Raw genomic sequence first — 27,568 nt, forward strand, 5'->3', positions numbered from 1 at the left:
CACCCCAATTCATTCTTGGGTTTTATTTCTAATTTAGGACAACATTCTTTGGTGTCAGAAGTGGGATCTGAAGTGACACCCCAGACCCTTCCCTACACCATCCTGGACCAATGCATCAGCATCTGCATGAGTCCCTTGGGCTCAGTTGATCCTTAGTGGTGTTGAGAATCAGCAGGGTAAGTCTTCTCAGATCCAAGACCTTCTATATCTTTGTGGTTGGTGTCTCAGGCACTTTATTTTTGCTTCTCCACACTCCTCCTCATAAGGATGGGACTTAGTAGCCTAACTCAGTGGTATTCACGGGGAGGAGTTACAGATAAGAGCTGTTTCCAGTTCTCTGTTAACAGATAAAGAATACACGTAAATATGGGGAACCTCTGTTCTGAAGATACTACAGATAGCCAACCTCCCTGTGGAATAAAAGATGATTTAAATTTCTGTTGGTCAATTTGGGACCCACTTGGCTTCTCTAAATTGGTTTATTTGCATGTTCAATTAGAAAGACAAGGATATTGGACCCATCAAATTTAATGGGAAACTTATTTTAATTGCTACTTCAAAACTTTCAAAAGAAATCAGGAATCCCTGTGCCCTGACACCACACTGAAAACAAATAATTCTAAATTAACCAACGAGTTGCAAAAGTTAGAAGAGGTTAATTGCACTAGCAAAAGTGCTGCTTAATCTCATCCTACTGCTCCTCTTGTTTCTCATGCTCTTACACTGCCTCCCACTATACTTCTCCACTGCCCCTCCCACCCCTTATTGTCCCTTTCAAGGTCAATCCTATGGGAAGAAAAATAAGTGACCTCCTCGACACTGAGAAAGTTACTCAGTTGAAAGACACTAAGAAAATTGCTTAGTTGAAAGACACCAAGATAGTTGCTCAGTTGAAACTGGGAAGATTTAGACTGGGTAGGTTTTTTCTTGAATTAGCTACTTTAACAGTGTTTGTCAGAATAAAAATGAGGATACCATATGAGAACTTTTAACTCTGAAGATAAGGGACAATGGCTCTTCCAGGCCAGCTATGACACTCTCAGGCAACTGAGAAACTTGTGGGAATGGTAGAAGCAAATTCTCATACTGTGCAGCAGTCCCATAGGGAAACCCACTCATTAATATAAAAAACTACTTGGGGGGACTTCCCTGGTGGTCCAGTGGGAAGACTCCATGCTCCCAATGCAGGGTGCCTGGATTCTATCCCTGGTCAGGGAACTAGATCCCTCATGCATGCCACAACTAAGAAGTCCACATGCTGCAACTAACAAGCCTGCATGCTGCAACTATGAGCCCACATGCTGCAACGAAAATCCCACGTGCCACAACTAAGACTCAGCACTGCCCAAATAAATAAATATAAAAAAAAGATCTTTAAAAACTTTTTAAATAAAAAAATATAAAATGACTTGGGGATGCACACATAAGGATTGGCCCTCTAAGTGCTTTGAACACCCAGAGGAATTTTATACTGTCAGAGGGAGAAACTGAGACACATGAAAAAGGTGAAATAACTTTAGGGTAACACCTGGAGGAGTTAAGCTCACAAACAGCACACTGACCCACCACACAGTTTTCATAGTAATTTTGTCTCAAAAACCAACTTTAAAATGGGAAATAAAGTCCCCCAAACAGGAGAAAAGAAGGGCACCAGACAGCCATCGCTGACTAACAGTCCAGCTGAATTTATGTATGTATGGAATATATACTTGCCAGTACTTACTTAAATGAGAACTAAGGAGATCTTGCCCTGAAATGGTCAAGATAAGGCTTTATTGACATTCCAAATTGGTTTTTGGATATGCGGTTGGAGAAAACTGGCTTGATAAAACATCTTTTCAGAATTCTGACCTTAAGGGAACAAAAAGTGCTTCTAGGTGGAGCTTATTGCTTCAACTGTTATTCATAAACTAGTAAGTTTTATATTGTAGTACCTGATTCATGACAAAATTTTAAAATGAAAACTATGAGCTCTCTGTCTGTGTCTATCTGGATGTATGTGTGTATATGTATGTACATTATTAATATATATTTCTAACTTTGCATGGTATTGCCAAAATTAACTTGTGAATGAACTTTATTTACTTGTCTTAAAGAAAATTAAATACTTATATAAATTCTCAGAAATGTAATAGGAGTTAGCCCAAATAAATTTCAAGTTCACAAGAGCTGGAAAATATTAAGTATTAAATTAATATTTGATATTAAAGTTAGTTTGTTGGTTTAATTAATACAGGCATGTCTTCAGAGTCATCAACATTAAGTATAATACTTTTATTGTACTTAGGATTACTAAAAGTCAAATAAGATCATATTATCTATGTTATAAAATTTGTCAACAAATATAACTTGGTATGATAATATTTTTTAAGCACATTAAATGCAAATGGGGTAAGAGATTTTAGGTTAACTCTAAGAATAATTATGCTTTATGATATGTCTACTGAAAATTAGTTTTTCCAAACCTTTTTGGTAACATGAAATGTTGGAGTTTTGCTAAATTGTTTGATGCTAGAAATTTATTGAATGTCTAGCTCATTTCCAAACAAGATAAAATACTGAAACAGTAATAACCAAACATAGGCTTCCTTTTACAGAGAAACTAAAGATGTTTAGGGCTATTAATTAAAAATTTTGATGCCACGCTGAGAAATTTTCTATAAAAGGCAGATATTTTTAGAAAATATAAATAATATTTATAAATTTGCAAATCTGCAGAATGCTAATGTAAAAGTTCAAAATTGCTTACTTCTTAATTTTCACTAGAAATTAGGTTTTTAAAGATTAAGAATTCTGATTAATATATGTAATTAAAACTACTAAAAGTAATAAGGAAAACATCTGTGTATGCAAAGAAAAAAAGTATAAGGAATAGAAATGAATTTTGTTAAGGTAAAATAAAGTAAATGTGTCCTAAAGAGAGATTTAAAAAGAGAGAAAAAGAGACAAGGAAACCATAGGACAAAGTCTGAAAGTAAAAAAGGAAGTTGTAGAAAGTTTATGGAAAAGAAACCATGAGAAAAAGAGTTGTATTATATGGGTAAATGTTATTAATATAAATGTTCTGGAAAGTATATAAAATCTCTAAATTTGAATACATCCTGGTGTAGTGTTATAATTCTAGCTATTAACTTAAAATGTTTTATATCACAGAAATAACCAAATTTCTTTGTTAATTACATTATAATCGGATCTTCAACCATTCCATTTTAAGTCTTTTGTCATTTATAGTTAAATGACAAAAGCTATTGTTTTACTCTGACACTTTTACAATAATGAATATCTGCAAGAAGATTCATAGAAAGGATTTTTTGACAAAAATAGGTGTCTGATAACTTGCAGGTCTACAGAAATGAAATGGAAAACCTGATGGCTTTATAAACTGCTAACAAAAGATCAAGATGAACAAATATTCATTACATAGTGAAACTGTGCACCTCAGACTGGGACTTGAACCCATGTGCCGGACTCAAACCCGGCCAAAACTCAGATTGGGAGTCTAACCCATGTGGCTGGGACTCAAACCTGGACAAAACCCTGATTGGGATTTGAACCCATGCAGCTGAGTCTCGAACCTGGCCAAAATCTACAGTTTTCCAACTGAGATCACACACCTGGTTTCAGGACTTAATGAAGCTCAGGTTCTTGATGTCTCATCACAGAAAGAATTCAGTGAGAGACAAAGTGATAGGTAAGAAGTGGATTTATTTAGAGAGAAACACACTCCACAGACAGAGTGTGGGCCATCTCAGAAGGCGAGAGCAAGACCAGGGTATGGGTTTGCCAGTTTTTATAGGGGTGGGTAATTTCATAGGCTAATGAGTGGGAGGAGTATTCCAGCTATTTGGGGAAGCAGTGGGGATTTCCAGGAATTGGGCCACCACCCACTTTTTGATCCTTATGGTCGGCCTTGGAACTGTCATGGCACCTGTAGGTGTGTCATTTAGCTTGCTGATGTGTTAAAATGAGCATATATTGAAGCTTAAGGTCTAGTGGAAGTCCACTTGTCCGCCATCTTGGACCCATTTGGTTCTAATCAGTTTATGTCCTGTCCTCAGGCTATGTCATTCTTTCAAAGGTTGTACCCTGCCCCCTTCCCTCCTGTTTCAATAGGACTGAATGAACTGATGCATATGCCCATAACTTTTATAATTTTTTATCTGAAATATTACTGGCTTTTTAATCTTTGTTTTCCAGACATGAGAAAACCTTTCCCCTTAAGTTAACTGTGACTTGGAGAAATTTAATAAAGTATACTTTGGTAAACAAATATAAAATATTTATCTTTTTCTCTCTATGTGATCTTTCCAGAATTCAGAAACTCTTAGTGAGTATTCTTGCTTTTATAACAATATAGATATTTATGTAAATTCCAAAAGAATCTGTTCTTTTTATAAGAGGATGCAATTGGAAACCTTGGTTATATTACCAAGGCTTTGACAGAAATGTCATATTTGGGAGAGATAAGCATAGACTCAGATATGACAGACAGTTTTAAAGAACTAAGATGGAATTTATGGAGGCATAAAACATCTTGGAAAACAGGCTGATGCCTTGCTTAAAGGGCTCCCAACACTTTACTAGGTGAGTAAGGAAAGTCATTTCCTGGCTGAAGTATATTTGGGCCCTGCCTCTTAAACTGTATAACATCTTTTGTGACCTATAATTCTTCCAGAATAGACATCTTATCTCTGAAACTAAGTGGAGCCCTCTGGGGTTCCCAGGCACTGAAACCAAGTGGGGCCTGGGCATGATGGCCTCCTTTTGTCCACCATTTCTTATAGGCAAGGCTCCAGTCTCCATGACCTTCCGAGAGTTCCAAAGGGCTGATTCAAACAGTAGCTAATCAAGGGAGGAACAGCCAAGAAACAACTTGAGGCAAGATTAAGGGGACAAGAGAAACTCATCAAGATTAGGAGATGACCACTGGAGATGAGATTAAGGGAGTGCAAGCCCTCCTCACACCCTAATCTTGTCAGAGACCCCACCTTTGAACCACTCTTATAAAACTCTTAATCGAATCCTGTGGGGTTGAGACACATAGTTTTTCGAGGCAGAAGCCTGGTGTGTTACCCTTTGCCTGGCAAAGCAATAAACCTATCCTTTTCTATTTCACCCAAAACTCTGTCTCTGGGATTTGATTCGGCACCGGTGTACAGAGAGGCCGAGTTTTCAGTAACACCTCCTACTCACGTTATGCTGTCTTCAGACCCTTGACTGAATCAACCAATGACTCTAGGAAGACAACGGATGACCTCTGTCCCCAAACCTCAACTATCTTGTAAACAGGTGCCTGAAAAACCCTATCTACATGACTCAAGTTTCTCAATTGGCTGCTTAAGTCCCTAATCAGCACTGGGTCCCTCCATAGGCCAAAATGGATCCAGAGCAGGTAATCATACAACTCCAGCAATGAAATAGGACATTACAAAAATTGATCATCAATGCTGTCTTTGGCAGGTTTTGATCAAAAGGGAGAAACTTTGGAATAAAATAAAATAAAATGAACCTTAGGAAAGAACATAGAAAATTGACTCAATGTGGTTAACAGGGACCCAAAATAAAATGAAGCCAGGAAGCCATAACAGACCTGGGGTTTAGTCACATAATTTGTGTTCTCAAAACAAAAAACAAACAAATGAAAACAAACAAACAAACAAATGAACAAAACACAGGACAAAGCCACAACCCAATGGACAGAAGACCACAAGAGGTAAACAGATATTTCTCCAAGGAGGACATACAGATGGCCAACAGGTACATGAAAAGATGTTCAACATCGTTAATTATTAGAGAAATGCAAATCAAAACTACAATGAGGTATCACCTCACACTGGTCAGAATGGCCATCATCAAAAAGTCTACAAATAATAAATGCTGGAGAAAAGGGAACCCTGCTACGTTGTTGGTGGGAATGTAAATTGGTGCTGCCACTATGGAGAATAGTATGGAAGTTCCTTAAAAAACTAAAAATAGAGTTACCATATGATCCACCAATCCCCCTGCTGGGCATATATCCAGAAAAGACAAAAACTCTAACTTGAAAAGACACATTCACCTCAATATTCATAACAGCACTATTTACAATAGCCAAGACATGGAAGCAACCTAAATGGCCATCAATAGATGAATGGATTAAAAAAAAAGGGGGATATATATATGTATGTGTATATATATATACATATATATATATGTATATATATACAGACAATGGAATATTACTCAGCCATAAAAATGAATGAGATGCCATTTGCAGCAACATGGTAACATGGATGGATGTAGAGATTATCATGCTAAATGAAGTAAGTCAGAGAAAGACAAATATCATATGATACACTTGTATGTGTAATCTTAAAAATGATGCAAATGAACTTATTTAACAAACAGAAATAGACTCAGAGACATAGAAAACAATTTTATGATGGACACATTACCCAAGCCAGTCTAATCAGAAGATATGTTAGTGCTTTGCTGGAGCTGTCTGAAAAGACTCACTGACTTTTGTTGGGCTTGATGTTGTGATGAAGCAAGACTGCAGATTCCAGGGCCATCATGTGAAATTGAGTCCAGAATCAGGCATAACTGAATCGTGACTTTTCTGTGGATATTTCATGTACATGAGCTAATGTATTTCTTCTTGTTTTAGTATGTTGGAATTGAGATTTCTCTTACTTGAAATGGAAAGATTGGTGAAAGAGTCTTGCCCTAATTTTGATGGAGGGTATCAGCCAACACTGTTCTCGTTTCCAAAATCCCTCCACTATGACCATGTCAAAGCAGTTATCACACTCTCCTCCTTGCTCACTCTGTTCCAACCACACTAGCCTCTTTGTTGTTGCTCCAATATGGGAGGCTGCAGCATCTCTGGGCCTCTGTAACTATTTTCCTTTTGCCTGAGAAACTCCCAAATATCCGCATGGTTCATTCTCTCCCTCCTACGGACAGTTTCTCAATGTAACATTCTCAGAGAAAGGACTTCTTTTGTTACCTTTCTATTAAAAATTATAAATATTCATGAACTCCTGTAAGCTTTATTTTTCCCCTTAACACTTGTAGCCATTTAATATACTATAAGTATTTACTCATTTGTCAAATTATTACTTATCTTTTCCCCAACACACATTTAAATGAATATGTTAATTTTCTCCATTTGGTTCATTCGTATTATATTGCCTAGAACAGTATCTGATGTATTATAGGCACTCAATACATATTTTTGAACAGATGAATAAAATATTTTTAAGCATCAACTATGTGTCAGATGTTATTTTAGATTCTAGATATACATAAGTAAATATGACTGGCATTGGGTCTTTTGCAGAAAGAATTTATAGCCAAAAAGGAGAAATAGTAAGCAAATAATTAATTTTAAGCTCTACAAGGTCAAGGACACTGTTTTTTTCATCATTATATCCACTGCACTTATCACACAGCCAGGAGTTAGATACAAATTTTTTAAATGGTTGAACAAATGAATAATCCTCCTTTCAAAACATAATCTGTCTCACTTGGGTGATTTGAATAACTTGAGTAACTTGAACAAGCTATAATAATTGTATTCTCATTTCTAAAGTTGCAGCCACACCAGTTGCCTTCCTTATTAGAAAAATATCAAGCCAAGGTAATGAGACTGTGTATATGAAAATATTTAAAAAGTCATGAAAGAGTGTACAAACAAAAATATTATTACAGTTATTGCTTCTATCTGTTAAATAAGATTGTCATAATATAACTATTTGGGATAATATATAATATAGGCTTTCAGTTGAGAAAATAACCTTATCATATTAAAACTGACATTATGATATTAGGTATTTATTAAAATAAGATTTTACATAACCTGTAATTTTTTGTTAATTATCCTGATCACAGTTGTTAGCATTTAATGCCTTTCAAAAGCATCACTCAATGCACAGCAAATTCATTAATTCTCTTCAGCTCCTCTAAACTTTTGAAAAAAACCCACGGATTTGGAACACATACAATCAACACCTACAAATATTTATCAAAAAATCTGTTGACAAGGTCTTGTTACCATCATATTTTCTTAATTTGTACACTAAATTACATTTTTTTTTGTAATTTACTAACAATATTTTTTAAATCTCATATAGAAAGGATATTTTACATTAATGCTTGTGTTATCCTTACCCTGGATATTGCAAACATCCTCAACAAGAATATTGTAAAAGTCATTCTTGGAACATCCTCATCGTGAGTATATATTTTCCCATTATCTCTTTCATAAAAATATAGTGACTGAATCATAATATATTATTATTTGCTTTATTTATTTTTATTTGATTACCTTTATTTTTTCTCATATCCTCCTAATTTGACTTGTTAAACTGAATTGTTAATTGTTTAATCTATTAAAAAAAAAACAAAACAACCTACTCTCATCTATTATTCTGTGTGACCCCTCTTCGTACTTGACACTCTTAATATCTCTTTTATTGTTTGTCAAAGAAGACTACTTTGTGCCCAAAATGCAACCTTTGCATTGCTTTAAATTTTATAAATTTTGTATTGTTTTATGTTAGCAAATATCCCTGAGAGGTGTTGGCAATGGCAGTGAACTACTTGTAGATGGATTCATTAAATCAGGTTGGTTTCCTAACTCAGAAATGCTATGTATGGAATGAGAGTATGATTCATGTTAAAGAGGAAGTAATGAGATGATGGGCTGCATGAAAAAAAGTTGGTGAAGGGAATACTTGGGCACTTAATGTAGTCAGAAAGATGCAGATGAGAGAGGTATTTTCATATTCTATTGTAGAATTAGTTACATTAAATTGTGTTTCTTGGCTCACTTTCTAGTCTGTGAGCTACAAGATAGCTGGGGTTTGGCATAATACCTAATGTGCAATAGGTGCTGACTAAAGTTTTGTTGGATAAAATAAGTTATCTTGCTTTGACAGTTTAGTATCTTAGAAAGTCTTCACTGTGACATTTGCAGGATGATATTCAAGTATGGTGTGTGTGTGTGTGTGTGGGTGTGTGTGTGTTCTGAAGATATTTTATATACGTGAGCAGTGTAGCAGAAACCATATTTTTAGGGTATTTGTCATTAGATAAATTGTACCTACTGAGAATAAGCTAGACAATAATTTTGAGGCCAAATGAAACGCATTAGGTTCTTACCAACTGGAAGAAAACTCACAAGGATAAACTTTCTGATGAACTTAAATTAAATACAACATAATTTGCTGAGAGAATTTGAAAACTTGGAACATCAGGAAAGGAGTTTCTAGGTTCCTACCTGCCAACTTACAGGCACTTATTTGTCACTTAGGACAGTCATTGTTTCAGTGGGTAAGAAGTTCTACAATCAAGTAAAAGGAAGTAGGTACACCTGCTAAATGTTAGGATATGACAATAATGGAGTCACTAATTCAACAGATTTCTTGTATAATTTGAGCTTTGAAGCTTCAATGTCTTTACCTTAAAAAAATAGTGAGGCTTGAAAGAATTCTGACTGTATCAAATAAGATCCATGGAGAATAAACTTATACATTGTAGAGATTTGGGAGGGGGTTGTTATTAGTAAAGGGAATCCAACAGAACTTGGCAATTACTTTAGAACTATTGTGAAGTACTGTTTTTCTTTTTTTGCTTACATTACAGAATGTATGCATATATTTTCTAACTTGTTCAAGTGCTTACTCAGACCTCAGCCTACAAAATATTCCCCTTTGTACACTGAAATACTTAGTAATTTTTCTTACTGTGACAAAGAATTCCAAAATCTTCCATCTTTCTTTGACACACAGTTGTGACTAATGCATTATGCAAACTGCTGACATAGGTCCAACCTTAAGGTTGGAATTTTATTGGTCAATACTAGCCACTGATGTATCTTCATTTTCCAATATCCTTATCAGTATCTCCTGAGTCATCACCTTAGTCATATTTAATGGAAAGCTCTTGTGTTACCTGGACAAGTCTCTAAATATCTTACAAAATCTAGTTAGGTTTATGTCATTAGGTCTTAGGTGTTCTCCATTACAGAACACCAAGATTCAATCATTTCTCTTTTCATGTTCATTCATATTTTGATATCTGTCTTAATATTCCAAACTGCTCTGCTAGATTCAAGTGGATAATTGCCACTAACTAATTTCAATTTTCATTATGCTATATTTTTAAGAGCAGAAATAAGTTCTTTAATATTAAACTATTTACTCTTATTTCACAGAATTCTCACAAAAGTCTTATAATGCTATATCCCGCTATTTCATTGAAAATACATCTACAATTTTGAAGATAAAACTGAAAGTTATTATAAGGTTTCTAATCACATTTTCAAACTATGGATTCCAATTATAATATGCCTTCCTAGACAGCTGCTTGCTTTCTTTAAACATCCTGGATTTTAATATTTGCTGCAGCGTTCGGTTAAGTATTAGCTCCAACACTTGCTAGTTGTGTGACCTTGAGAGAAACTACTTGAAATCTAGTTTTCTTATCAAGAGAATAAGGATAATAATAATACCTACTTTCTTAGTCCTTTTTGGCTACTATTCCAAAATGCCACGGGTCGGTGGCTTATAAACAACAGATGTTTGTTTCTTGCAGTTCTAGAAGCTGGGAAATCCAAGATCAAGTATCCAGCATGGTCACATTCTAGTGAGGGCCCACTTCCTTGTTCATAGACACCATCTTTTCTCTGTGTCCTCACATGGTGAAATGGGTGACGGATCTCCGTAGGGTCTCTTGTATAAGAACACTAATTCCATTCATGAGGGCTCCAACTCATGACCTAAGCACATCCCAAATGCCCCACCTCCTAATACCATCACACTTGGCACTTTTCAGTATATGAATTTGGGAAGGACCATATTGCCTACTTCATAGGGCTTATTGATGAATGCATTTTTAATGCATCAAAGTGCTAATAGTATAAAGGACTTAACTATTATTATTGTCACCACATCACTATGATTATTGCTTATTCTGACCTTGCTAAGTGTTCAAAATATGCTCTGGAAATTATTCTTATCACTAATTTCTGAATAAAATAAAAAAATACTCAGAATTTTTAAAATATTTTTTTGGATTGTGACTTTTAATTGAGTCAGTATTTCTAGTCTAGAAATTCTTATAAACTAAGCAGATTAATTATAATAAAAGAATTCTCAATGACTAGCAACCGCCTCTTACTGAAAATGTAGTTAACGATCAATTTCATGAACATCAGTATTCTTTATCTGACAATTCAGATAAGAGAGAAAGAAGGGGGACCTTCATTTCCTCTTTAGACCCATTAACACCAGAAAAAGACTCATTCAACTGTCCTAACTGGTACTAAATGAGGAAGTGAGCACGGAAATGAAGCCTCAATGCAGGCTTTCCCCAGCATCATACTGAAGCATCTCCTGCTCAGAGAAATAGGTAATAATGAAGACAGTTACTATACAGAACTCTCAAGCATGGAAAAGGTATATGACAGAAGAGATAGTTCTAGAAAGGGAGATTCCACTGACAATATAGAAAGAGAAACCTAATTATAGAAAAGCATTAGAGCTTGAATTTGAAGTATTTCAGATTTGTAGTACATTTTGCATAGAAGGGCAATGTGGGAAGTACACAAATAAGGTATTAATTACAAAAATTTGGCCTCTCAACATATACTTCTGGCTCACAGGACAGGTACTACCCACATGTTTTATTTTTTTTTAAGAGTATTAAATCCCTTTTCCCCATGTGCATGGTACAGAGAGATGTATGTTGACAGAATACTTCTAGACATGTAGTAAAAACTCTGGTGAAACCTAGACTGACTTGTGATTTCTCTGAATTCATAAATCTTCTCTGCTAACACTTTAGTGAGCTCATGGAACCTACAGAAAAAGAGAGACTCTCACACATACAACAGTTTTGGAGTAGTACTGCCAAGATTGGTGGATTTAAAAAATATATATTTTAATTTTTTAATTTTTAAAAATTTATTTTTTATTCAGCAGGTTTTTATTAGTTATCTATTTTATACATATTAGTGTATACATGTCAACCCCAATCTCCCAATTTATCCCACCACCATCACCCACCCTGCACCCGGTTTTACCCTTTGGTGTCCATACATTTGTTCTCTACATCTGTGTCTCTATTTCTGCCTTGCAAACCAGATCATCTGTACCATTTTTCTAGTAAAAAATCTTTTAAACAAAGTATAATAATATTAATACAGAGAAGTTTAAAATTCATTAGGATACAGCTGGATGAATGATCGTAAAGTTAAACATCCCTGCTTCTCTTGAATCCAAATCAATAAATTAAACATTACCCAGAAGCCTCCTCATGAGTATTTTTAGTCATTTCACCTCCAAAGTTAACCATTATCCTGACTTCTAAAACCATATTGCTAATTTTGCCTGTTTTCAAACTTTATATACATGAGTTCACACAGAATATACTCTTGGTGTCTGGCTTCTTTCACTTCACGTTATACTTGTGAAATTCATCATTGTTATTGTATACATTTGTGTATTCTCATTGCTGTGTAGTATTCTACTGATGAGCATTTGAGTTGTTCTCAATTTAGGGCTAGTATCACAAATAGTTCTATTGTGAATATTATTGTACATGTCTTTTAGTAAGAATATATACATATTTATGTTGGGTATAGGAATATAGGACTGGAATTACTGGGCATGCATATGATCATCTTTAGTAGATATTAGCAGTTTTTCAAAGTCCTTATCTCAGTTTACATTCTAAACAGCACTGTATTATGGTTCCAGTTGTTCCATATTCTTGACAAAATACATTACCGCATTTTCAAGAATAGGGACAGAAAAAATGAAATTATAATATAGTTACATAAGTAAAAAGTGGTAATAAGTGCTATGCAGAAAAAATAGGAGGGGGCCTCATATGTCAATGGATTGGGGGGGAGGATATTGCAATTCTAAATAGATGTTATGAGACTTTTCCAAGGGAAAGTGAAATGAGAGCAAAAACCTGCACAAGGTGAAGGAATGAGCTATTAACATTCTTGAGAACAAAGTGTTTCAGGCAGAGGAAGAAGGAAGAGCAATATACTCCCTGAGGTGAAAGCATGTATGAGGTAGTGGCTTGACTGGTGGTCCCAGAAGAGATATTCCCTAATCCCTAGAACCTGTGAATTGGACCTTATTTGGAAAAATATTCTTTGTAAATGTGATTAAGGGTCTTGAGTTGAGATAATCCTGAATTATCTAGTGGGCCCTAAATCCAATGACAATGTCCTTATAAGAGAAAGGCAGAGTGTGATTTGACACAGACAGAGAAGTTCATATGAAGATGAAGGCAGAGTTTGGATTTATGCAGCCACAAACCAAGGAGCCTACTGAAACTAGAGGGCAAGAATAGCGGGGTTCTCCCCAGAGCCTTTGGAAGAACACTATGTTGACCCTACTGTGATTTCAAACTTCTGGCCTCCAGAACTGCGAGGGAATAATTTTTTGTATTTTAAGACACCAAGTTTGTGACAATTTGTTACAGCAGCCATATGGGAAATTTGTATAAGATCACAGAGGCTGTGTGCCTGCATGGTAAGACCTATGGGATAGGTGGTAGAGACGTGGTCAGAAAGATAACAAGGAACCAGACAGGTAGAGGCTAGCAACTTTGGATTTTATTTCAAGTGAGTTGAAAAGCCAGTTGATTTCCATTTTTAACACCATTATTGAGGTATAATTGATATACAAAGAGCTGCACGTATTTAATGTGTAAAAATTGATTAGTTTGAACAGAACCACACACCCATGAAACCACCATAACAATCAAGACAATAGAAAAAAACAGCATCTCCCAAACTTTCCTTGAGCTCTTTTGTTTGGTATTTGTGCGTGTGTGTATGTCTGTGGTAAGAACACATGTGATCTACCCTCTTAACAAATTTTGAAAGACACAATACTGTATTGTTAACTAAAAGCCCCATGCCATATAGCAGGATCTCTAGAATTTATTCATTCAGCATAACAGAAACTTTAGACCCATTACACAATGTTACATTTTCCCCACTCCAAACCCATGGCAATTACTATTGTATTCTCTGCATCTATAAGTTGGACTATTTTAGATACCCCATATAAGTGGAATCAAGCAGTAACTGTCCTTCTGTTACTGGCTTATTTCACTTAACATAATGTCCTCCAGGTTCATCCATGTTGTCACAAAAGGCAGAGTTTCCTTCTTCTTTAAAACTAAATAATATTCCTTTGTATGTATATGCCACATTTCTCTATCTTTTCATCTGTCTATGGACATCTGGGTTGTTCTCTTATCCTGGCTATTGTGAATAATGCTGCAATGAACATGGGAGTACAGACCTATCTTCAAGATCCCGATTTCAGTTATTTTTGGATATATATGAGAAGTGGGATTGTTGAATGACATGGTAGTTCTATTTTTAATTTTTTATGGTAACTCCACTGTTTTCCAGAGCTGTTGTACCATTTTACTCTCCCATCAACAGTGTACAGGGTTCCAATTTTTCCACATTCTTTCAAATACTTGTTTTTTTGTTTTTTGTTTTTTCTTTTCTTTTGGCAAAAGTATCCTGTCAACATGAGGTTATATCTCATAGTTTTAGGTTTTTTCCTGATAATCAATGACATTGAGCATCTTTTCATATACCTTTTGGCCATTTGTATGTCTTTGGAGAAATGTCTGTTCAAGTCCTTTGCCCATTTAAAATATCAGGTTATTTGGGGTTTTTTTTGTTGTTGTTGTTGTTATGAGTTGTAGGAGTTCTTTATATACTTTAGAATATAATTCCTTATCAGATATACGGTTTGCAAATATTTTCTCTCATTTCATAGGTAACCTTTTCTATCTGTTGATTGTTTCCTTTGCTGTGAAGAAACCTTTCAGTTTGATGCAATCTCTGGGCCATTTGTCTATATATTTGTCTTTATGCCATACACAGAACCATACTACTGTTTTAATTACTGTAGCTTTGTAATATATTTTGAAACCAGGAAATGTGATGCCTACAGCTTTGTTCTTTTTTCTTCAAGATCACTTTTCTTATACTAGATCTTTCATGGTTCTCTATAAAGTTTTTTTCTACTTTTGTGAAAAATGCCATTGAGAGTTTTTATGAGGATTGCATTGAATCTGTAGAAAACTTTGGGTAGTATGGACATTATAATAAAATTATTAAGTCTTTCAATCCATGAACACAAGATACTTCCCTATTTATTTATATTATCTTTAATTTCTTTCATAAATGCTTTGGAGTTTTTAGTGTATAACTCTTTCACTTCATTGGTTAACTTTAATTTTAAGCATTTCATGAATTTTGATGCTATTGTAAATTGGACTGTGTTCTTAATTTTCTTTATAGAGGTTTCTTTGTATAAAGATACACAACTGAATTTTGTATACTTATTTTGTATCCTGCAACTTTACTAAATTCATTTATTACTTCTAACGGTTTTGGTGTGGCATTTTTAGGATTTTCTACATATGGGATCATGTCATCTGCAAATACAAATAATTTTATTTCATCTTTTCTGTTTTGGAGTACTTATTTCTATTTCTTCTCTGATTTCTCTGGCTAGGACTTCCAGTACTATAGTGAAGATTTGTCATCCTTGTCTTATTCCTAATCTTAGAGGAACATTTTCAATGATTCCCTGTTGAGTGTGACATTAGTTATGGGTTTTTCACATAGAATATTCATTCCTTCTATACCTAGTTTGTTGAGTGTTTTTATCAGGAAAGTGTGTTGAATTTTGTCAAATGCTATTTCTGAGTATATTAAGATGATCATGTAACTTTTTTCCTTCATTCTGTTAATGTGGTATACATTTACTGATTTGCATTTGTTGAACCATCTTTCCACAACAGGGATAAATCCCACTCTGTTATGGTGTATGATCTTTTTAATGTGTTGTCAAATTTGGTTTGCTAGTATATTTTTGATAAATTTTTGTCTCTATGTTTATCGGAGACATTGGCCAGCAATTTATTTTTCTTATAGTGTTCTTGTCTCCCTTTAGTATCAGGGTAATGTTGGCTTCATACAATGAGTTTGGGAGTGTTGCCTTCTCTTCAATATTTTGGAAGAGTTTGAGAGGGACTGGCATTATTTTTCCTAAATATTTGGTAGAATTCACCAGTAAAACCATCTGGTCCTGGACTTTCCTTGGTTGAGAGTTTTTGATTACTGATTTGATCTCTTGGCTCATTATTGGTCTTTTCAGATTTTCTATTTCTTCATGATTCAGTCTTTGTCGATTATACATATCAGGAGTTTATCAGTTTCCTCTAGGCTATCAAACTTGTTGGTATATAATTGTGCATGACAGTCTCATGATACTTTTTTATTTCTGTGGCATCTTTATTTCTGTTGAATGCCCAGTCTTTTATTTCTGATTTTACTGTATCTTCTCTTTTTTTTTCCATAGTCTACCTAAATGTTTATCAATTTGTTTACCTTTTCAAAAGCAACTCTTGGTTTTGTTCATTTTTTTATATTTTTTTTTTTAATTCTTGCTTTAATCTTTAATTATCTCCTTTCTTCTCATAACTTTGGGCTTATCTTGTTGTTTTTTCCCCTAGTTCTTTGATGTGTAAAATGTGTGTGTGTATGATATTTTTCTTTGTATGTGATGAATTATTTCTCATGTTACTTTCAAAAGCCTCTCTTTGTCTTTCCATTTTGAAAATTTAATTATAATGTGTCTCAGGGTAGGCTTCTTTGGATTAATTATATTAGAGATTATTTCAGCTTTATGAATTTGGATATCCATTTCCTTTCCCAGATTTGAGAAGTTTTCAGCCATCATTTCTTTAAATAATTTTTCTGCCCTTTCTCTCTTTTCTCCTTCTGGGAGTCTCATGATGCATATATTGTTTCACTTATTTGTATCTCATAAGTCTGGTAGGCTTCCTTTATTTTTTTCATTTTGCTTGAGTTCACTGGTTCTATCTTCCACTTTACAAAGTCTATTGTTGAAGCTCTCTTTTGAATTTTTTAGTTCAGTTATTGTACTCTTCTGCTCTAGAATTTCTGTTTGTTTTTTTTTTATGGTTTATAACTCTCTTTATTGATATTCTGATTTTGTTCATGTGTCATTTCTTGATTTTGTTGGGTTGTCTATCTATGTTCTTTTGTAGCTTACTGAATTTCTTTTAGATGATTATTTTGAATTTTTTGTCAGGCAATTCATAGATCTCCTTTCTTTAGGGTTGTATACTGGAAATGTATTTTGCTCGTTTGATAGCATCATGTTTCCTGGATTCTTCATGTTCCTTTTAGGTTTTCATTGGTCTGCTCATTTGAGAACAGCACCTCTTTAAGTCTTTATGGAATGGTTTCAACAGGAAAAACCTTCACCAATCAGGCCAGCTAGAGATTCTGGGAGCATCTCAAACACTTTATGTGGATATATGCATTCCATCTCCTGGTGAGGGAGAAGTTTCAAGGTTCTGTGCCTTTTCCTAATCTTACAGAGCCATAGAAGCTACCTTAAACCTCCTGCCACTTTTCTTTAGAGCAGTGCACAGAAATGTGAGCTACTTGGTACAAGTATTATTTCTCTTCATTTCTTTTGAAATGTGGCAGGAGTGTTTTGTTCTTTCTCCCTATTTTACAGAGCTATGCCAGCTTCTGAAAGCCACCTGCCCCTTTTCCCTAGGAGTGTGCACTGAAATGCCAGGACATTGTGTACAGGCTCCACTTCTATCCCTTCTTCCTGAAGGAGGAGTCTCAGAATTGTGCATTTTTTTCTCATTCTTGTTGTGTCAGGCTGGTTGCCAAGAGCTGCCCAGCCCCTTTCCATGGGGGAATGCACTGGAATGATGGGAGGCTGGGTGTAAACTCCATTTCTCTCCTTTCCTCCTGAAGGAGAAGTCTCAGGCTTGGGCAATTAGTTTGCATTTTGTAATACCCTTGCATCATGATGCTTGAAGAAGTCTGGACCACTTCCTTTTAAGACTCAAACTTACTATACAATTTTTTGCTGCTTTTTCATTGGCCAGTTCCAGTCCCTAAGAATCTACAAAATACTGTTAAGGACTGGCCACCTACCTGTTCATGCTCCATTTTTCTTATCTCACCTCTGAAACTTTTGGGTTTATGTTGGGTTTAGGTTTTAGACTTCTGGCCCCGCCCTTTCTTGTCCTGGCTGAAGTTTAAATTACTCTCTAATTCCATAGAGATATTAAAGTATCCCACTTCAGTTTTAAAAGTTTCCTGAGATAACTCTTATATTTTTTTTAATATCATAAGTAAACTAAATTTCAGTAGCATCTCTGAACTTTATTGCTATTTCACAATCTATAAGATCAACCCATTCTAATTTGAAATATAACACTAGATCCACAGTTTCCTAACAGCAAGATGGTACCGTCTGGCACACTATTAGTGCAAGACACTGAGGTTTTATGCGACATGCATATCATTGGGATATATAAAAGTTTTCATGCAAAAGCTGACATTTTACTATGATTAGTTTGTCAACTTACTATAACTCATTATAATAATAGAAAAATATTATGGCTTTGCAAAAATGCAAATAATATAACAAGACACATGTCATTTTCTTAATGAGAATTAGTTACAACACATACAGACCTCACTGACATTTCCAAGGCACCTGTGAAAAGATCAAGAACAATGAGGAGACTGTTGTCTGCAAAATTAATATCATAGTCATATTGTCTAGCAGGAAGGTCAGAAAAACAGGGCAAGTTGTCTTTTGTTGTTGTTTTCCAAAGTTTTAAGAATTGTCTTTAAAACAAGGTAGTGGATATGACATTCTTTCCAATTTGAAATTATAATAAGTTCATCAACTCTTTTTTCCCAATTTCTCATATCTCCTGTGCTTAACTTATTCACACTATGAGCTGCGGCCATTTAATAGTTGTTTTGCCTCAAATATTATATCTTGATTTCTCCTTAGATTCCTAAAATAGGTGGGATTTAATGAGGTCCCTACTTTCACCTTGATTTATTTGGTTTCAACTATGATGTTTGGAAAATGCTAAAAATCAAGGGAAAGATACGTTAGAAGGAGAAAAGCCTAAAAGAAAAAAATCTAGTAAGTGGTTTTATAAATGTATAATATTTTTTGAATTTTTTGGAAGAAAGGTAGTATTATTTTTCTGTGCATAAATTATTTGAAAAACATGCTTATTGAAATATCCCAGAGTCTTGTTTTTTTCTTCCCCCCTCCCCCAGGCTGTTATGAAAATAGCCAGAGGTAAAAGCTGATATTTCCACTTTTTTGTGGAAACTAGTTTTTCCACATGACTTTTATCCATAAAGATAGTGTATCAGGAAAATATGGATAATTTTGTTACAGTAGCAGAGAAACTTAGCTTATAAATCTTTTTTTTTTTTCTCCTACACTCATATCACAGAAGTAAAAAAGATTAGAATTAAAAAAAAAAAAAAGAAATGTTCATTCTTGTAAAACTTTACTTGGTGCTCATTTCTGGAAAACAATAGGTATTATTAAGCTTAAGAAGTTATATTTTTTAGTCAGCTATCAGGATGATACAGTAGCAGAAAATATTAGATCTATTTTAGAGATTACATCATCTTTTGACTTCATGTTTTCCTGTGCTGTTGTGAAAGACCAACACCGTAACTGCTATCATCCCTTACTTGGCAATTAGGCACTTTATTTAATGTTTGACAAAACCTTAACTACTACTGACAATACTAACAACAGCATCAACAATTACAGGTAAAATTTATTTAGCACTTAGTATATGCTGGGCACTGCTGCAAATTCTATTTACATATAGAATGTAATACATATGTATTTCATCAGTTAATTCTCATAAAAATTCTATTTGTGGAACATGAATTTTTATATACCTATTTTATAGATATTTTACAGATGAGGAAACTGAAACATAGATTAGTTATGCTACATACCACATTGGCTCTTTAAATATCTTGATTTAATTAGCAACTTATCTATTTCATGAGTACACAAATAGAATTTGATTCTAGAAAATAAGTTCTAAAACCCATGCATTACCCTATGCAATACCGCTAGTTCGGACTACTGGAATCACTGAGACTCAAATTTAGAAGTGGGAGTCAAATCAGATTGGTTATTAACATATAATTCTTGTAATAGTCCATGTATTCTTAGGAATCTGTACATATTTTATAGTAACAATGATAATTTTCCAAATGAACTGTCTTTGACCTTTCACTTTTTAAAATCTGTATTAGCTTCCTGCTGGCTTCCCTGTCTTTACTAAATGTTCTAAGTCCTATGGATTTAACTTCATCTTCTCTCTTATTAACGTGACCAAATCCCCACTTGGTTCTTGGATCTTTAAATTTTTCCTGGTCAGTGCCTCGCTCATTCCATTCAGAAGGTATTACAAATTATTCTTAGTTTTCTTAATAATTCTTACCCTATCATCATTCTCCACCCGGTAGATAAACATGTATCGTTTCACAGATATTGCAAAAGCTCTCAGGTATAAATGGTCTTGACTTCTCCTCCCCTCTGTTTCCCAATAAACTTAACTTCATCATCACTCATTTTTATCTTCATCTCATAGGAATTAACAATTCTCTTCCTCAACCAAGACTAAGCTTTCAGCCTGTCCCCTTAAGTCTATTTCCTTACTCATGATCTCAATTTTTTAAAAAGTATACCTCTCTCTTGAGTCATATTTGAAATCACCCTCTATGCCCTGTTTTTCTTTTCTGCCATTGTGCATATTAAATTATATAGAATAAAATTCCCACTCCATCCCACATTACCAATAGCCTCTTGTCCTCTTAGTCAAACATCTTGAAATTGTAGACTACTTACTCTTTCCACTGCTTTGCCTTTTAAAACCTTTTAATATATGGAGAATTTGGCGTCTGACTTCACCACTTTATGGGAACGATTTTTACTAAGATTGACACTACCTTTTAATTGCTAAGGCTACTTTTCAGTTTTTGTCTACTTGATATCTCTGCTGCATTTAACTATTGAGAAATCTGTTCTTAAAATTCTTATCTTTTATTTTCTTGGTCAACATAAGAATAATACTCATATTTTTGAAACACTTTATTAGTTTAAATCACTAGCTTCTTTTCCTCGGTCTATTCTTAAGACACAATATTTCCTTGATTCCATTCTTAACTCTCTTCTCGCTCAAACAGTATCCTAAGGTAAGTTCGTTTGCATTCATGATATCATCTAAATACATATGCTGATTATTCCCAAATATTATCTGTGATAAAAATTTATCTATCCAACCTACTTTAGGTATCTTAACCTGTATATACCAATGCACTTCAAATGTTTATAATATCTTGATATATTACTTTCTTAAGTATTATACTATTTCATCTTCCACATAAGGAAAAAAAAAAAGAAACTATCAAGCACGATGTTTGATGCACTACAGGAAACTACTACCTGAAATTTATTTACTTATTATACTTATAGCAGCATCCATCTCCCATGTTCCTCATTGCAATACCTATAGTTCCACATGGGAAACCATGACTTTTAAGCTTCTTTAGTTTGCTCTTTCATGGTAGATTTTTACTCATTTCCTTTAAGACTATGCTTGACTTTCACCTGTTTTGTGGCACTTATATTGGTTTTATATTACCTCCATAAAAGATTATCACAGGGACTTCCCTTGTGGTCCAGTGGCTAACACTCCGTTCTCCCAATGCAGGGGACCTGGGTTTGATCCCTGGTCAGGGAACTAGATCCCACATGCCGCAACTAAGAGTTCGCATACTGCAACTAAAGATCCAGCGTGCTGCAACTAAGACCCAGTGCAGCCAAATAAATAAATAAATATTTTAAAAAAATTACTACAAAGTTAATGGCTTAAGTAACACATATTTATCATCTAACAGTTCTGTAGGTCAGAAATCTGACACTGATCTCACTGGGCTAATATCAAGATATTGGTGGCTGCATTTCTCTCTGGAGAGATCTGTTTGCTTGTTCATTTGAGTTGTCGGTAGAATTCATTTTCATGCAATTGGGAGAGTGAAATCTCCATTTCCTTGTTGGCTATCATCTGATGGCTGCTAGTAGCTCCCAGAGGCTTCTGTTCAGTTCATGTGCATAGTCCTTACATCTCAGAAATGGAAATGGGTCATCTAATCTTTCTCATCCTATCATCTTTTTGACTCAGACCAGAAAGGTCCTTCACTTTTAAGGACTCATGTGATTAGATTTGGCCCACCCTGACAATCAAGTTAATCTTTTAATCCTCAAGGCCCTACTCTTTTTTTTTTTATTTCCCTCTTTATTTTTTAATTAATTAACTAATTAATTTATTAATTTATGGCTGCGTTGGGTCTTCGTTGCTGTGTACAGGCTTCTCATTGCGGTGGCTTCTCTTGTTGCGGAGCACGGGCTCCAGGCATGCGGGCTTCAGAAGCTGTGGTTCGAAGGCTCTAGAGCTCAGGCTCAGTAGTTGTGGTGCACGGGCTTAGTTGCTCCACGGCATGTGGGATCTTCCCATACCAGGGCTCGAACCTGTGTCCCCTGCATTGGCAGGTGGATTCTTAACAAATGCGCAACCAGGGAAACCCTCAAGGCCCTACTCTTAATCACATTTGCAAGCTCTCTTTTCCCATGTGAGGTAACATATTCATAGGTGGCAAGGATTAAGGGAAGGACATCTTTGAGAGACCATTATCCTGCCTATCATAGTCTGTCCTCTGGCCCCCAAAACTCTGCACCCACCCTAAATATACTTATCTCATCCCAAAGTCATGTAGTCTCAACCCATTACATTATCAACTCAAGGTCTAAAAATCTCAACTAAATCTCACCAGCTCAGAAGTCCCAAATCTCATGATGTACATCATATAACTTAAGTATAGATGAGGCTCTGGTTACAATCTGGTTATAATTGGGGCACAATTAATTTCTATCTGTGGACCTGTGAAACTGAAGAAATCTCCTGTCTCAAGAGAAGTTATCTTCTCTTGAGACAGGTGTAGGATAACACTTACAGACATCTCAGTTCTAAAAAGGGAAAAATAGAAAGAAAAAAAGGATGGTCCCAAACAATTCCAAAATACACTCAAGCAAACTCCATTGGGTATCAAGGCCTGGGGATTATTTTCTATGGCTTCTAGCTCTGTTTCCATTGGTCTTAGAGCTCCACCCTCTGTGCCACCCATCATTTATCATGAAAGTTACCATATATTTTCAGCAAATTACTTATCAGTCTGTCTCCTGTATGTAGAATTCTGAGGTTCTGACATCTTTCTTTAAAACTCTCTGTCTCAGTCCAATCTAGTAGTGCTTCTGCTGATGTAACATTCTCAAGAACTTTGTGGGTTTTCTGTATATATCACATATATTCACACAATTAACCAAGGGGCTGGTCCACAGATATTTTTCCTAGATAATTCCCTCTCTATTTTTATTTTTGTTTCCTTCTGAGATTGCTGAGAGACAATGTCTTTAAGCTTCCTAGATACTTTTTTTTTTTTTTTGATTGAAGAAGTCTGAGTCACACCCTCAGTCTCTTTAAAGATCTTCTGTGTTACTGAATATGCTGATGTTTTGATCCTTCTGAGGCACTAGCAAAAGATTGTATAGCCATACTCTCAGCTTTTTCTCTAAGGCATGCTTTCCTCATAGTGAATCTCTCAATTTTAGAGTATTTTGCCTTCTGAATAGACTAAAAAAATTCCCAAATCTTCATTTTGTTTTCTTTTTGTTTGATAGTTATTCCCTCAATTTATCTTTCTCCTTTCACATTTTATTTTAAGCAGTAAAAATAAACCAGGCCACAGCTTTAATACTTTGTTTGGAAATGTCCTCATCTCTAGCATATATTATATTTTATTATTATTTTTATTTGTATGTCTACATCTTCCATTAGACTGTGAGCACCTTTTGAACAGACAAAGGGCCCTAGAAATCTTTGCATTCTTCACATATATCATTGCTTAATAAACACTTTTGATGGAACATTACCTAATAAACACTTACTAGTTGAATGAATAAAAATAATTTATTCAACAACCCTTTCTCCACTTCCATTTTCCTATTGAGTATAATTAAAAGGCAAATATTTCAACTGAGGTTAGTTTAAAAGATGTTCTCTCTAATTTGAGAGGTAATTATAAATATCCCAAATTTGAGGTTATAGTCCAAACAGTCTATGTAATTGTTCTAATCAACTCATGTAAATGTATGTGAAAATTTAAATTCCTTTCTTTGCAAATGCTACATATTCACTTTAAAGAAACCTTTAAATCAGTACAACCATATTGTGTTACCCCCACAATAAATGCTAAATTTCGAAGTAGATTTATTCTCCTTTTTTCTTAACAATATTTTAAAAATATTTCAGTCTTCAGAAAAAAAGTAGGAAAAGTACACAATTGAGCAGACTGTGCAAGTTGAATTATACTTTTATACACTATAAAATAAAACTTTATTTGTAATAATTCCCTGAGACCCTTTCATCTCTCAAATAGTGATTTCTATATTAAATGTAGAATGAGGTCATCTCATAAAAGGTTATTGTATTGTGCCATGTTTAATGCTATAACTTCTTAAAAATGGCATTAAACATAACTATGTAATATGTGTAAGATTTTATCTGTAAAAGTCACAATTGTTCAGAAACTGACCAATGTTGATATTTATTTACTTGAGTATTAAGAAATAAAATCATATAAACACAAATCTCTTCCAGAATTCTTTAAGCCACTGAAATGCTGGATATCTGGATAGAGGAGCCATGCCATTCTACAAAATGAATAGCTTGTGAGATGTGTAAGATGGTTTAACATATAACCCATTTAAGAGCAAATTAGGCAATCAGATTTTTGTTCATCTTTAAACTTTTTTCTTCATGTTGCATACTCTTTTGGTATATACAGCTTTTAGAAATGGAGTTATGGAATACAATCTTCATTTAAAATAAATGTTTTACCTCAAAGTAGAACTGAGAAAATTGTTAAAATGAACTCTCTTATAGGTTTTATTTACAGTAACATAATATCTTTGAAGCACACTAACATGAATTTCATGCACAATCCAGGATTATAATTGTATACTTATTATTATAAATATATTTATTTAAAAATTTTATATACATGTCCACATGAAATAATGGCATTTTAGATCATTCATGTTTCTATATTTTAGACATAAAATATATTTTAAATAAAAATAGTTTTCAGATTATTTATGAAAGTTTCAGAGTATAGGTTTATTCACTTGGTTTGTTCAATGTAAAATATAGTGTATATTACAATCACTCTGCCAATCAATGAAGCTAATGGTTTTTGATGATTGTGCAGCATTAAGGCATGAATAAAGGTTATCATTAATTTAATTGGATGTAATATGATCTAAATCCAGCAGAATGAAATAAAGAAATGAAATGAAACTAACCAAAAACATGTATGGAGGGCAAAAGGATTTAACCTTTCCTTAGAAACAGTTAATTGTGGAGTACTAAAAAATAAATCTACGTTAAAGAGTATGTCTTTCCTGCTACTGACTATGCTTCTCAGTTCAGAGGGGGTGGCATTACATCCTACATGCTAGCTCTACTGCAATCTGTCCCTGATAGGACCATCCATCTGTTTAGCCTGAACAACCCCACAGTTGCTTGTATGCTTATTCACAGATGTAAGTAGGAGGTTGACTACAGGCTTTCTGACTTATACTTGAATCCAAGCTAAAGTGACACATTTGCAAGCATAGTTGCACATGTTCTGGTTTAATTAGGAAATCTCTCCTTTGACTTTCAGAATAGCACAGAAGCAGAGATTCTGAGTCCAAACAGACCTAGATTCTGAACAGACCTGATGCTGCTTGAAGAAGACTGGTGGTGTGGTGAGGATACAAGGGCTGTCAGGAAGCAGGGATGGCTCTAGAAGGGGTGAGCAGCTGGCTTTCTTTTTAAGTTCTCTGTTCAGCATTGATGGGAGGTGGAAACCTTGGGAAGAGTCTGTTGATTTAACGTGGACTCAATGATCCAAAATGTCATAAAGGTACAAAGCAATTAGGGACTACTTTGTTCCCATAGCTGTGATAGACACGCTTCTAAAATTCCTATGATACTTTAGCTGTTTTCATTTGATATTTTTAGATCCTAGAATTATTTACACAGTTGGAATGGTATTTTTCAGTTGGAAAATTTAAATGTCTGAGGTATAAATCAGACACTGGACTTCATTCACACTTCTCCTCTAGATCTTAATCAGGACACCCTATAAGCTATGGTGGACATTGTACAATGTTTACAAGTGCAAAATGTTCTGAGCATGTGTCAGGCATTTACAAAATCTGCAACTGTGGAGCAGTACTAGAGCATGACTTTTAAAATTGTTCTCCTGCCCCCTAAAATGTTTTGACTACAGGTGGCAATTGCCTTACCAGTGAAAACTAGCCTCCTCAGTTCTCAGAATACCTGCTGTAATCCAAGCATAGCACATCTCCACCTCTGCTTGTGCTCCTTTCTCTGTATCTTTTATGTTCTTAGGCTATTTAGTTTAAGTTTCAGCTCAAATGTCATTTATTCCATGAAGCCTTCCTTGATCCTCTCAGTGAGTATTAATAACTTGCTACCCCTGTACTGCCATAGCACTTTATTTCATCTGTTATATCAGGCATCACAGCCTGAACTGTCTTGCTGTATACTTGTTTGTGTTTTCTAGTAGACTCTGATATCTTATTTCTGTTTATGTGACTCTGTTCTTAGTAAAGGACCTTAAAGTATGCTCTCTATATATGCTAATTGATTTTAATTTTAGATATTCATGAAATGCAAGTTCCGGTAAAGGTTTTTTTTATAATTGTATCCAGATAATTCAGTTTTAAAAACAAGTAGAGATCTTATAATTTATATACTTTATGTTTGTTTGCTCCCTTATAGTTTAGGAGTACCTCTATAATAAATATATATGTGCAAACGTAAGAGTACAGTAAAAAATTCCAGCTGCTAAAGCTAGAGTGGATGACATGCAATGTGACCTGGGAAGGAAACCAAAAGTAATTCTCTTCTAAGAAATGGAGAAATGATGTTTTTCAGGGAGTACTCAGAATGTAAGTTCTTTCCTTCCTGACATATATTTGAAAAATCTAAGGAGAGAGAGGTAGATCTCTACAGGAGAAAAGAAGAGTCAGTATTTGTATTTCCATCAGCCTTAGCAAAGCTTCCTGCTTAGTTTATACTAGAGGAAAATCACCCTTTAAGAGTCCCTGGGTTTTTACAGTGGTGTGAAATAACAAAGAACAACAGAAGTATAGCAATTATTCCCAAATTATCCTTTGGGAGGTAAGCTGTAAGAGTTCATAAGATGTACTTTAGCATTTCCCAAGGGAAAGGTAGATGAAAGGGTAAGATTCCAGATTTCTCTCTTTCTCTCTCTCTCTCTCAAACACACACACACACACACACACACACCTCTACTTCAAATTTTACAACTCTGCTTCTAAGTATGTTGATCTCCTTCTTAAAATATATTTGAAAAATTATTCCTTGACTAAAAGGTACAATTTTGAAAGCCGTTGACCTAAGGCCAATGAAAATATAATTAACAAATTCTTAAGTAAAATTTTAGGTTATTGTTGCAGTTCTTTAGAAAGCAAAGCTCAGA

General features: G+C 34.6%; 2 long non-coding RNA genes across 2 annotated transcripts in view; both read left to right on the forward strand.

Annotated features, from left to right (window-relative positions):
• LOC309647096 overlaps nucleotides 1-27,568 on the forward strand; it is a 542,704-nt gene that overhangs the window by 57,555 nt on the left and 457,581 nt on the right. The gene's annotated exons all lie outside the window — the stretch shown is intronic.
• LOC309647087 overlaps nucleotides 1-27,568 on the forward strand; it is a 120,342-nt gene that overhangs the window by 16,048 nt on the left and 76,726 nt on the right. The window contains exon 2 of the long non-coding RNA XR_014255782.1: nucleotides 38-25,848. This is a non-coding gene — a long non-coding RNA (uncharacterized lncRNA). The remainder of the gene's footprint in view (nucleotides 1-37; nucleotides 25,849-27,568) is intronic.

This window comes from Balaenoptera physalus (genome assembly GCF_965194825.1).
Source record: "Balaenoptera physalus genome assembly, chromosome: 17".
NCBI classification, from domain to species: Eukaryota; Metazoa; Chordata; class Mammalia; order Artiodactyla; family Balaenopteridae; genus Balaenoptera; species Balaenoptera physalus.